The sequence below is a fragment of the Mastigoproctus giganteus genome, chromosome 9, assembly GCF_048544385.1.
Source record: "Mastigoproctus giganteus isolate SK-2022 chromosome 9, ASM4854438v1, whole genome shotgun sequence".
In the NCBI taxonomy this organism is placed as follows: Eukaryota; Metazoa; Arthropoda; class Arachnida; order Uropygi; family Thelyphonidae; genus Mastigoproctus; species Mastigoproctus giganteus.
Window position 1 is genome coordinate 163,047,967 of NC_143583.1, and position 14,346 is coordinate 163,062,312.

Here is a 14,346-nt window from a genome sequence, read left to right on the forward strand (position 1 = left end):
TAATCCGAGAATTTGCTTGCCTCTGTCTTATTCTTCATCAAGCTTGAAGCTTTATCCCAGCCTTAACAAGCCCAGTTAAGTCTGATTAAAAACGTTGCCTAAAGACATTGCACTTTTAATTAAGCTTTATTATAAGAATGGCAATAGTGTTATTGCAGCTCTTATTCAAAGATATTTCATAATTGTATTAAATAATGTTAGACATTTCAAAAGACACTATCTAAATTTTAAGCCTAGATGTTGCATTTCATCATTCAGTATCACACTGATGAGGTGCAACATCAACAGCTGTTTAAAGATTTGAGTGATTCAATTTTCTGGGAGGTAGTCACCATTCCATCTGAAATTTTGAAGGCACCTGTGGAAAACACAAATCCCCATCTCAATTGCTTATTAGAAAATGGTAGCCAAGTGATTTGCTCGTTAATAGTTTGGTGTAAAATTTATCTTTGCAATTTTTCTAAATTAATCACTTTGTGAGCTTTTGGGTGGAAAAATTTTGAACTAATTTTATTAAAAAAAAATCTCCCACATCTCCATGTGGGAGTAAGAGCAAACTGCAAAGAAAAGAAAGTTATAATATGAATACTAGAGGCTCATATATCACTATTAGTATGTATTAATGTAATATTTAAAATAACTAAATGCACAAGGCATAACACATTAAGAGTTTAATATCTATATAATATCGGTGTGTAGATACACCATAGACAACTCTTAAGAAACTACAAAGTAGTTGTTGTAGGCATCATTTGCTCTTTCTCATATTGTGCTCGTCATATCTGAGTCGTCATGTCTGCAATACCAGGTACCTGCCCACCCACTGATGATAGGCCAATAGCCTTGAAACATGTCTGGGTGGTGGTACTCACTGAGAATAAGTAACAATAGTCTTCTCTATTAGTGAAGTGGTACTTATTCGAGGTAGTGGAATATCATGGCAATTCGTCGTGAAGGCAGAGCACAATATGAGAAAGAGCAAATGATGCCTACAACAACTACTTTGTAATTTCTTAAGAGTTGTCTATGGTGTATCAACACACCGATATTATATAAGTATTAATGTAATATTTAAATGTGTAACACCAAAACATCGACACTAGACAAACACTTAACATTGACACCAAAACATGTGACATTATCACAACACCAATGATATTGTTGGATTAAATACATATAAGAAACAGTTAAATATAAGATTTTTTTTTTTTTTACATGGTGTGCAGGGCTTGGAATGGAGCAGAACACACATGAATACGATTCTGGTTCATCATATGCATTAGTAATGTCATGACTTGATTAACAAAAATAGAAATTTTATTAATGACTGTTCCATTACACAAAATTTCCACTTTCTACCTCATGCTTCAAAATAAACTCATGTATAACAATTCAGTAATCATTCATATCATTCAAATGTATGACAATATTTTGATAAAGGTTTTAGATATTAGAATACCTTCAATTAAAAACAACCTAATAAAAAATGTCTAAAATCCAAAGATAAGTTGAAATTAAATAAAAATATCAAAAAATTAAAATTATTATGAACCTAAATATAGTCCAAATATGCTTGAAGTAAATGGGAGAAGCTATGAAACAGGGTGGCCAATCATCCCGATATGGCCAGGATTGTCCCGATTTAGAACTTCAAGTCCCACTTCCCGAAAATACCATCATTTGTCCCAATAAGAGAGGGAAAAAACTGTTAATTTATTGATTTTAAGTATTTTTAATTAATTCTTATTGGAATCTAATGGATGTATTAAAAATTAATTCTAATAACAAGAGAAAAATGAGAAAGTCTAAGGCATTTTGTTCCTCACTGAGTATGAAGAAAAGAAAATGCGTGTTTATAAAAAATGTATGCAATTTTTCTCAAAATTTCCAGAAGCAAATAATTTGTCTCAAATTGTAAGCTCCATATTAAGCATTCCACATTCAAATGTTTCATCTGAAAGAGTTTTCAGCTTAATGAAAACTGCATGGTGGAAAAAGAGAAACCACTTTTATTAGAAAATTTAGAAGCCAAACTAATAAAACTATAACATGTCCTGTTCAGAATTTAAAAACCTTTTATAATCTTCGGAAGGAGAAGAAATTTTAAAACTAGTGAAATCTAAAGAAAAATACATAAAGTAAAAGTAGTCTTCCTCGCTATTTTTAAAATAACTGTTATAAATAATATTATAGTTTATATAGGACAAATTGATATTAACAACAATCATATAACAAATAAATACTATGATTGATTGATTGATAAAAAAAATGTATTTTAATTGTAATTTTATATTTTCTTTTACTTTTTTAAGGAAAAAATGCTATACTACACATTTCGTTTCAAGTTGTCCCTCTTACCAATTTTCAAAATATGGCCACCCTGCTACGAAATGATCTAACTGATAATGCTGATTTGCTAAATAGATAATGAAATAAAGCGAACTGAAAATAGAAATTTGCTTAGCATATATCAGATAATCAAAAACGTACATGTAGTTTTTCCAAGGTTAATGTTGTTGTTGTTTAGGGTTTAATGGCGCAAGAGCAACTTCGGCTATATTGCGCCTCCAAGGTTAATATTTGGACAAACATTATATGGAAGCCATTGTAGCTGACAATTATTTGTTGATGCATCTGAAAGTACAAGCTGTTGTTGTCGTTGTTGTTTTGGTTTTTAGGAGCATTAGCAACTAAGGCCATATTGCTCCGAGATATGCGGTGGTCATTTCCTGACCTTTCCGCATCTGGTGGTGACAGGCTCGAACCCCAGTCTAATCAAGAAGCATATGCTAGGCACTGCTGCTCCTTCCCACCTGGCTACGGAGGCGCCCAAGAGTACAAGCAAAAAAGCTACTTGATGCCTAGCAAGTGTGAAGTTTTTTTGTTTTTTTTTAGTTTTTAGGAGCATTAGCAACTAAGGCCATATTGCTCCGGGGATATGCGGTGGTCATTCCCTGACCTTTCCACATCCTCCGTATTTGGTGGGTATGAGCTCGAACCCCGGTCTAATCAAGAAGCGTGTGCTACGCACTACTGCTCCTGCCCACCTGGCTACGGAGGCACCCAAGTGTGAAGTACTGTTTGGTAAAATAGTGAAAAGTGATGAAAATATGGCTGCTCCAATTATAGTTATTCAAGCATGTTTGCTTAATGAGTACAAACCAGGCACAAAATGTTACACAAGAAACCAGTACGATATGCCTGGCATTTCGAGTAGATACAGTTAATGAAAGTATAGTCAAATAGTTCAGAAAATTTAATTAAGCAATGAATTATCTGATGACACAAGGGACAACTGACCACTGATGATGAAAATGGACTGATTTCTGCCATCAAGCCAGATTCAAGTCAAATAATTGTGCCAAATAAATTGTGCCAAGTGTCAAATAAAAGTGCTTGCAAAAAGATTCAATGTGAGCAATGCACAAACTGGGAAAGCACATATACTTCATTGCTGCTTTTATGTCACAATAATGATCCATTATTAGATCATTTGAGCATGAGTGACAAAAAATGTTTACCTCAGCAACACTAAACTATCATATCATTGCCATCATATGTGCAGCCCAGGTTCATATGATTACCATCATATGAACCTGGGCTGCACACTTGAAGTCCCTCCACTTCATAAACAAGATTTAACTGTGTGTTTGGTTTCATTCATTATGAGCTATTTTCTGGCCAAACAATTACAGGGGTTAAAGTATTTTTGTTAAATTTTTTATGTTTTAATTTTATTCTCATGATCTACAGAAACTTTTTTGGTCAGCTAATATTATCCTTTTATTTTGGCACACTTTTGTATGATGTGTGCTAGCCTGATTCAATATTATTTATTAGTATAATAAATATTCCCCACAATAATAAAAAAATTCTTAAAGTTAAATTTTACATGTTCAAAAATACCAAGTGTGTAGGGTTACCACATTTTCCCTTTTAAAGTTAGGGCCAAGGCAGAAAATGCCATCTGCACTTGTCAAATCATTAAAAATGACAGAACAGATCATTTTTAATGAATAAAAATTGAATCTCTGAAAGATGAAAAATTCACCAAGATTGTTTTTTAACAATGAAATGTTGTTAAGGGTTCTTGTAAGTTGGAAATGGATGATAAAGTAGCAATTCTGTCTTGTTGATATTGTGAACATTCAATAAGCATAACCTTGATGATGGACAGAGTTAGTGAATACAGTGAGGAGTTTTTTTCCAGTTAGCAGGCAGAGATGTTTAAGATGAGTATGCTCAATATGTTCCCCTCACAAGCACAAGGAGGACAGCTTCTTGACAGTTTGGGTGTGAACTGAATATCCAAGATTGCAGATCCTGTATGATCTGTATGAGTTTGTTATTATTATCAATATGTATATATTCATATAAATACATAAGAGTGCCATTTAGATATCTTCTGTTGCAGTTCTTTGAAGGACTTGCCTCCTTTAAAGACCTACAACTGAGGGAACATGAAAGCAAAGTAGCTACCTACATTTTGTACCACAAGGTGGATTATTCATCATCAGCCTTTAGATCCTGCAAAAAAACCAACTATAACTCTTTCTTTTAAAAAAATTCATGAGAAATTTCAAAAACAGAAAAAATAATGAAGGGACAAAAGCATAAAATTTTAGCTTATGTTAACTCTTTTCATTTATTCACTCTTTCAGTCCTATTCAAAGACACTGAAGTTGTAAAAAATGCTTCTCTGCAGGGAAAAAAAACCCTGCCATTTCAGTGAGGATATAAGAAAAATCGATTTTGTAATAAAATTATGGAAAACTTTCCTTAAAAGATATGATGATGTATGGATGGCAATTATAGAAGTAAAGAAATTGGTCTCAATGAGCTGAAATTATCACACCAGAGGAGGGTTCACTGAAAAACCATGAAATGGTGCTCCTTTTGAATCTCAATTCAAAACTCCCAAAAGCAACTATCAAAAAACACATTATTGAACTGACACTGCTCTTTCATAACTTAACTTAAACTACAAAGGTGAATCCAGCATATTCCTAAACTAAGTGGAAAATTTTATCATAGACAAATCAGATGAGCCAGGCCATCTGCAATGTCTATAAAGGAGATTTGGATGTGAAAAGGTTAAAGTTTCATAGACACTATTAGATTTTAAAAAAAAATGCAGTCTGTAATTTTGGATATCTGGTCAACTTAGCGGAAACTGAAAAATATATTTCTGATATGCTGATCAAAATGACACCATTATCAGATTAGTACTCACTATACCAATAATTTCCATTGCTGAAAGATCTTTTCTAGTCTCTGGACTGATAAATTATTTCCACTCAACAATGACACAAAGGCTAAATATAATAATGCATCCATTACCAAAACCCACAGGGACATCACAAAACATATCAAGCAATTCATAAGACCACATCACAGTTGACAAAGAGCACTAATCACAGAACTAATAAACCATAGGTTCTCCCACCTGCAGTTTGTTTGTAAATATTTAATGGTAATGTTCTAAAAATAAAAATTATGGCATTCTATTGTTAAATAACAGCAGAATGTCATAATTATTCATATAGACCATACTTTCACAGGTCTTGAGAGAATTGTAGTAGTTATGAGGTCACCTTGCAACTACATTCTTATCCATCTATAATTCCTATGGCAACATAAGACTTGCCCAGGACAGTCTTATGTTGCCCAGCACAACATAAGACATGCCCAGAGAAAGATTTCACCTACACTGTATTGCACCAAAAATGAAGTTCAATGGTGGTAGTGTGATAGCACAAGCTTTTAATCCATGACTTTTGAGTATGTGAAGAAAGCAAGTCTATCAGAGCATATATTTATCATTTTGTTTTGCTTTTGTCCATTAAAATAAAAGTTTCAATTCTTTTAAAAATAAGAATGCAGAGAATACTCACAAGTATGATGAATATATATTCTTTGAAGCTCTGAAAATTTTCTAATGCTGCACCTAAACGTCTTCATGGATATGTCTAAATTGACAAAACCTGGGATGGGGAGACATTAAAAATAAAATAAATTTCCGTTAATACTCTAATATGGCCTTGGGAGATCAAGAAAGTTCATATCTTCATTGTAACTACTTTATTGCAACCAACATGCAGAGCTCAATCTCTAAATATTCGTATCCACATCCATAAACACCACTAAGAGAGCAGGTAATCAATTCCTGGTTCAATTTGCTCATGAAAATGTCTACAGTTAAAATCACTAGTATATAAATAATATTTAAATATTTATGAGACAGAATTGAGTGAAATTCTGTCTCATAAATATTTAAATATTTATGAGACAGGTTGAGTGAAAGAAGACAAAAGCTGTTCTGTCTTCTTTCACTCAACCATCCCTTTATTCATAGCAGTAACTTGCCCTTAACGCTAAAGTGCTCCAATTTGTACAGTCTTATGTGCAGCAGTATCAAAAACTTTCCTGAAATCCAAGTGTATGACATCAGAATTATTTTTCTCATTCAGTTCCTTTGTTATTGCATCATACTATCCATACTATTGCATCATTAGTCAAACAAGACCACCCTTAACAAATCGACGCTGTGATGGCAATATAACTGCACTCCTATCTAGATGGTCCTACATTACTTCTTTAACCAATGACTATTTTCCTAGAAACAAAGTTAAGCTAAGCTAACAGGTCTCTAATGCATTAGGGCTTAAAGCCTCAAGCTGCAAAAGAGATTAGACTATGTGATTTTAGTGCAATTGCATCATTTATACACAGTCTGGGTGGTGGTATCCACTGAGAATAAGTAACAACAGTCTTCTCCTTCGGGTGAAGCATTACTTATTCAAAGTAGTGCAATGTCATGGCAACTTGTCGTGAAGGTATTCACAATATGAGATGTAACTTGAATGATGCCGCTATTGCAAATTTGCTAATCTATATTTAGCTGTGTATAAATGATGCAATTGCACTAAAATACACATAGGCTAACAGGTCTGTAATTACTCATGTCACTCTTCGATTATTACGCTTTGTGAATACATTTGAACATCTTCAGTCCACAGAAACCTCCCCTGAATCAAAATATGCTATTATAACCTAGTTAGGTCAACTTGTAATGAAATGTTTCATATTTGAAATCTGTGTAACCATGATTTTTAACCACATATACAAAATAACCAATATATTACTTGTATGTGGATTGCAGATAAGATTTGTTTTTCTAAATTTTTAAAAAAAGTTTGAAATTTTTATTTTGGTGTTTTTTTTTTCCAATTAAGACTTATGTATCGAGGGAGTGTGTTTTTAATTGTACACCATGAAGACAACATAACAGTGAAATTTTATTGGCTAATTTTTGTAAGAATTTTAATTTCTTTACAACTCTTGAAACTTCAATAAAAGTGTGATTTCCTCTGCTCACATTTCAAACATTATTATATAAATTCATCTTTAAAGACACACATTTTACAACCATCATTACTTGTTAGCTATTTATATTGATATATAAACTACATTTGTATTATTAGGAACTATTAAAAATGGACGGAATGTATTAACAGAATGACAAATTTCATATATACTGTATGCCACTTAGAGTTGTGCAAAAAAAAAGCTCTGGGTGTATATATACATATATAAACCTGTTATTCTTTTCATTTATATTTAATCAAAAGTAAATAAGCCTGTTTGTTTTTAAGACATCTGATTTATTAAATAAATTTAGGAACGCTGCTTAGCATTCTTTAAGTACTATTTAAATATTAATATGAAGTCTGCCCATAAGTCCAACATTATAAATTAATGTTGTTATATTTGTTCATTTGACTTTGGCAGATTTTATCATAATAGTATTTTAAAAGCAATAAGTAGAACATATTAAAAAAAAAAAAAAACTGATAAATGATTAAATTTTATTTTTAGTCCTTAAAATTTCTATTAATAGCAATCTGAGTTTAATTCCCATTCTGTACAGGCCAAATTTGTGATTATTATAATATTGTTTTTTTTTTACAGCACACAGCTTTCTTTCACTGTACCATTTCTTAATCTTAGATTTTTTTTCCTTACATGATAATACAAAAAAAGTCAAGAAAAAAACAAGTTTTTTCAAAACACTTAAAATTCAGTCAATATTTATGTTTGTACATTTACATATAATAAGGAAATAAATTTTTAAAGGGGAAAAAACAGAATATACATAAATCTCTTGTATTAAATTTGGATAACCATTCACAAAAGTTGATGAAATTATTTTCCACATATCAAATACCTTCTACACAACTAACAACACAAATAAAATTTTTTTCTTACTAAGCATACTTATACATGTAATAGAAAAACTAAATATAGATTCTAGAAAAGGAACCAGGGATCTGGATATCTGTTATAACGTATAATTAATTAAAAGAAAAATATCATAGCAGCCATGTCTCCTTTTTTTGAAAATAAGTTAGAAACATATCCAGAGAAACTTTGAACAAGTTGAATTAATTTTCCTTTTATGATTAAAGTGATATATATGAGGGGTGATCATTAAATTCATGGACTGGTGCAAGATTTTTACTGCATGAACTTTCCATAACTGCTACTACAGGCGCACTCCCCGAATCCTACTGAGCAGACTGTGTGTGCGCGCATGCCAGTACTTGTCAAGCTAGCATTGCATGAAGAGTTTTTTGTTTTTTTTAGTTGTGTAACTAATGATCATTTTGAAGCAAGTGTCATGTTGGACATACAGATTGAACAGCAATATGTGATTCATTATTGTGTTAAATGCATTGGAAACTGTTAAAGAGATGAAGCATATGGCCAATCCTACCAAGGTACTGGTTTCTCCATCAAGACAGTGCCAGACCTCATATGGCTAATATTGTGTAGGCAGTGATCACTGCCATAGGTAGTGAGGTTCTGCCACATCCCCCTTATTCACCAGACTTAGCCCTGTGTGATTTTTTTCCCCTGTTTCCATGTCTGAAGAAAGCTCTGAAAGGCAAGTGTTTCACATCCAATACAACGATGCTCACAGAGTCACAATGGAAGCACTTCGCAGTCTTTTGAAAAATTGCTTGCAAGAAGCATTTAATGTGTGGGTACAAGGGTGGCAAAAATGTCTAAAATTTAAGGGAGATTATTTTGAAAAGAAGAAATCCACAGAAGATTCAAATAATGACAATTAACATAAGATCTTGCATCAGTCTGCAAATTAAATGATCACCCCCCTCATATACCTGATCACATACAATACCCCTAGATTTTTTTTTTCCATACTCCATTGCTTTGAGTTTGATACCATCCAAATGGTATGTTATTCTGGGATTACTGCAATTCAAATGCAGTACCTTGCATTTATCACTTTAAACCTCAATTTCCATTATTCAGTTGATCTGTTTAGTTTATATAAGTCCTTTTGAAGTAGCACACCATTAATTAATTAATTAATATAGAGATTATTCATATAAATCCTTCAGGAATTCTTCATACACGTGCAACCTTCTAAAGTGTAAACAGAGTCAAAATATAACCAGCACTGAACCAATGCAAAATCAAGATTAGTAAAATTCCATTTACAGCAAATGCAGTTTTAATGAAAATTTTCAGTATAAAAACATTTTCTGGGTGACTTCCTAATAATGCTTTGAAAATCTCATTTGAATGAAAAGGTTCTGACAAAAAGTTCGATACAACAAATTATTTTCCAAGTCCACTTGTGCATTATGCATATGTTGACTTCAGCTAAGGAGGGAATAAAGTAATAAAAATATGGCTAAAGACTTTAGTATTACACTTGCTATGTTTTCCACATTGATGCTAAGTCCAGTGTTTCTTTTTATTTTTTTTTTTTACTATAGTTATACTTCCAGTATAATTGTATGATACAGCAAAAGTTTTCATTAAATAAATAAAATATTGGATGGCTTATGATAATGCTTTCTGTAAGGTGAATTTCTATATTGATACTCACTCCCCCAAAATGGGGGGGGGGAATTAGTGCTAATCAAAAACATCTAAAAATACTGCCCAACTGGCCAACTTGTTCAGTATAAAGAGTGTTAGGTGTTAGATTTAGCATTCTTTATATAATAAACTTTAATGCAATGTAAAACAATGCATTTTAGCTTGCACTAAAATAGAATTATCATTGCAACATGTGCAAAAATTAATAAGTAACATTTACTGTACTATATTTCTGAATGTGTGGTTTATTAAAATTTTATACGATACAGTATTACTTATAAATACACTTTCAAAATGATATCTCTGTATAAGTACATTTACTTTTTTAATATCTATTTTCCATTTTAATTCTAATATCAATTTTAAAATTAATATTTAAGTAAAATAAAGTGGAATCGGTATTTCTGTATATTATAAAAGTGTGGCAAAACTTGTTTGAACAAATGACAGTTCTTGTGAATAATATATATTTAAAAAGATAGGCTTCTAATTTTCAAATCAATAAACAAACTTAAAGTTTCATTTAAAAAACTTGTCAAGTACTACTCAAAACTGTAAACCACAACTATTGTAGAGAAAAGTGGATATTTAATGAGAATAATGAATAAACAGGGAACACAGACAGTTGTATAATTTTTAATCACTGCAGAATAAAATTTTCTTGTCAATGATATATAGGAATTTTGCTAGCAGGGACAAGGAGGTAATTATCCCATTGTACAAGGCAATGGTCAAGCCACGCCTTGAATACTGTGTACAGGTCTGGAGACCTCATTTTAGGAAGGATGTAGAGTTATTAGAATGAGTACAAAGAAGGGCAACAAGACTGATGAGAGGAACAAAGGCATATTCATACCAAGATAGAGCACCTGAAGACTAGGCACATGCGAGGTGATCTGATTGAGGTGTGCAAGGCCTTGAATGGGTTGAGCAAGTTCAATGCTGATGGGATTCTTTCTCTTGCTCAGATTAAGAATTTGAGGGGGTGGGGGCATAGATTCAAATTGAGGAAAGAAAGTTGTAGAATGGAAGTGCAGAAATTTGCCTTTAGCCAGCTGGTAGTTGATTGCTGGAACAGACTTCCATCTCTTGTTGTGGAAGTTGATAGCTTAAATAAATTTAAGGCTGAGCTGGACAAGCATTTGGAGTGAATAGATGGGTGAAATGGGAGGGGTTTTTTTTTTTTGTCTGATGCTACATAAGTTTGCTTTCTTGCATCGTATGCCTCAACTAATACTAATATCACACATTCTTTGAAAGTTTAATAGTTTTTTGATTATTCAACCAAAACTATATAGTTTTTCCATGCTACTGGTTGTCCATTTGAAGTTGAAAACACAGGACAATTCTGTCCTGATGTTTAGTTTTTCTGATGCCAATAATGGCTGGTAAGCCGCATATTAATACTAATTTTTAAAAATTAGTAATAGACATTACGATGCAAGGATGAAACATGGCTTATAACAAAAAAAAAGGGGGGAGAGAAAAATCAGTTGTCCAATAATTCATACACACCTTCCTTAAATTTATTCAAACTACCCACCTCCACAACACTAGGGGGAAGTTTTTCCCAACAACTCTGGCTGAATGCAAATATTTGCACATCTGTTCAGCAGTCATACTTTTCCAATTTAAGTGTCCTTATGTGTTTCCATCTTAGAAAGAGTAAAGATGCCATGAGGATTTAGACTTGGCCCTTTTATAGCCTTATGAACTTTAATTAGGTCACCACACAGGCACATGAGGCAATTCCAGAGACTGCAATTTACAAACTAAAGTGTTTCTTGGTAAGAATATTTTTTCTGTACTCCCAACCAACCTTACACATCTTTGCACCCTTGCCAACAAATCCTTCCTAAATTGGGGTTTCCAAAGCTATATGCAGTATTCTAGATGAGGCCTAACCTCTGGACTACTGCATACAGCTTTGGAACTGGATACCAGTGTCTTATACAATAGGGTTAATTTGCCCCTGTTGGAAAACTTCCTGTCTATCATTGACAGAACCCTATGAGCTGTTCTAGCAGTTTGCTTACACTGCACAGAGTGTCATGTTAGACTACAATATCCCTAGATTTTTTTTTTCCATACTCCATTGCTTTGAGTTTGATACCACCCAAATGGCATGTTATTCTGAGATTACTGCAATTCAAATGCAGTAGTTTGCATTTATCACTTTAAACCTCAATTGCCATTATTTAGTTGATCTGTTTTGTTTATCTAAGTCCTTCTGAAATAGCACCCAATTACTGTTATTAACTACTGTGCCTGCCTTTGTATTATCAGAAAACTCAAACATCAAACTTGAAATATCTATATCAATAAATATTTTAAAAACATTAAGAGGACTAATACTGACCCCTGTGGGACTCCATTCCTCACATTAATTAGTCTATGAAGGGCTGTAGCCATTTATAGCTACCTTTGTTTCCTATTACTTTACTATTCCTTTATCCATTGTAAATTGTAGCTATTGCTACATTGCTCCAGTTTATACAACAATCATACATGTGGTGCAGTATCAAAGGTTTTATGGAAATATGTAATGTCAAAATTATTCTTTGCATGATTGCCTGACCTACCTTTAACAAATTCATGCTGTGAATGCCATAGGGCTCCACTCCTATCAAGCTGACCTTGCATACTTCTTTACATTACAAATATTGACTCCATTATTTTCCTTGGCACAAAAGGTTAAACTGGCAGGTCTACAGTTAAACACTTCATCCTTTGTCTGCATTTACATAGCCTCCCTCCAATCTACAGGTCTTCCTCTTAAATATAAGATGCTCTCATTATTATGGCTAATGGTTTAGCTACCTCTTTTGCAGTTTATCTTAATATAATTGGGTTGATTCCATCAGCCCCCAGGTGCTCTTTCACTCTTGGTTGGAGCAAATTTTCTATAAACTTACTTTCTGTTATGATAAAATCATTTCATTCCAAATCAGTATTCAATCAATTTCTGCTAACTTCATCTTTAAAAGCTTCTTTATGTGTAAATATAGATGCAAAATATTTATTCAGTTTATCAGCCATCTATAAAGGACCATCAACAGGCATACCATTCATATCCAGTGGACCAATATGATTCATCCCGTTCCTTCTAGTGTTAACATATGTATTGAATTCTTTGCTGCTTTTCTTCATGCTTTTAGTGAAGGGCTTTTTGTAATTTGCCTTAGCCTGCCCCCCACCCCAAAGTAACTTCATTACACAACTAGTTTATATTTATTGCAGAACTCTGTACCAACCTCTTGAAATTTCATAATCAACAATTGCATCCCCATCCCCCCCCCACACACACAGAGAGAGAGAGAGAGAGATTTAAAGTCCCTAACCAGGAGAAAATCTCAAAACTCAAGATAGCACCGGAGTTGGAGTGGTATGCATACAGACAAGCTTTAAGTTGTTCAACAAGCTAGATTGGTGCCTCTCTGGTGGTATATCTTAAAAGTTAATAGCACTACTTCTGTTACCATAACAGTCAGAGCAAAACATTCCACGAGTAAATTGAAATCGAGGACATGCAAGGTCCAGATGAGTTAAACTGAAAATGATTACTACCTGTCAAAGCACAGGATTAGGTTTGTACAGTGGTATCATTATAAACAACACAATATGGCAGCATCAATAATGCTGCGGTAGGCTTGTATCCATGTATTGAGGTCTTACAGGTGCAATGGTGTTATAGTATGCACTCTGGATTTCAGGTAGTTCCGAAGGAAAAAATCCCAAGGTGTCAATTTTGGTGATTTGGTTGTTGTTGTTGTTTTGGTTTTTAGGAGCATTAGCAACTAAGGCCATATTGCTTCGGGATATGCCGTGGTCATTACCTGACCTTTCCGCATCCTCTGTATTTGGTGGTGACGGGCTCGAACCCCGGTCTAATCAAGAAGCGTGTGCTACGCACTGCTGCTCCTTACCACCTGGCTACGGAGGCGCCTGGTGATTTGGTGGGCTCTTGTCATGACTATTGCACAACTCACATGCTTTACAAAATTTTTCCCCAGACAGGGAGGTTACTTATTGCCCAGTATATAGACTTACACAGTTCAATTAAATGAGACAGACTTCTGGAATAAACTGCAAATATTCAGCCGATGAATGTCAGATAGTTGATGTGAGGTGGGAAATGTGGCTGTAGTTTACATGCTACAAATAATATGGATTCCAAATGTACTCAGCATGCAGTAATGATTATCATACATGCAGTTACAGTATAACAGGCATCCATAAGGCTGACTGTTTGCTTGTCTTCTGGTGATCTACACTGAACTTGCAACATTTAGGTAAAGCACAAAGCATTTAATGAAACAACTCTGATTGGGTGGATGAATTGGTGCAAGCCAGTCACCATGCAACCATGTGGGAGATCACTAGCAAGTTTAGCATATGTGTTGGCAGTGTAAATGCCATATTGTGAGACTAACT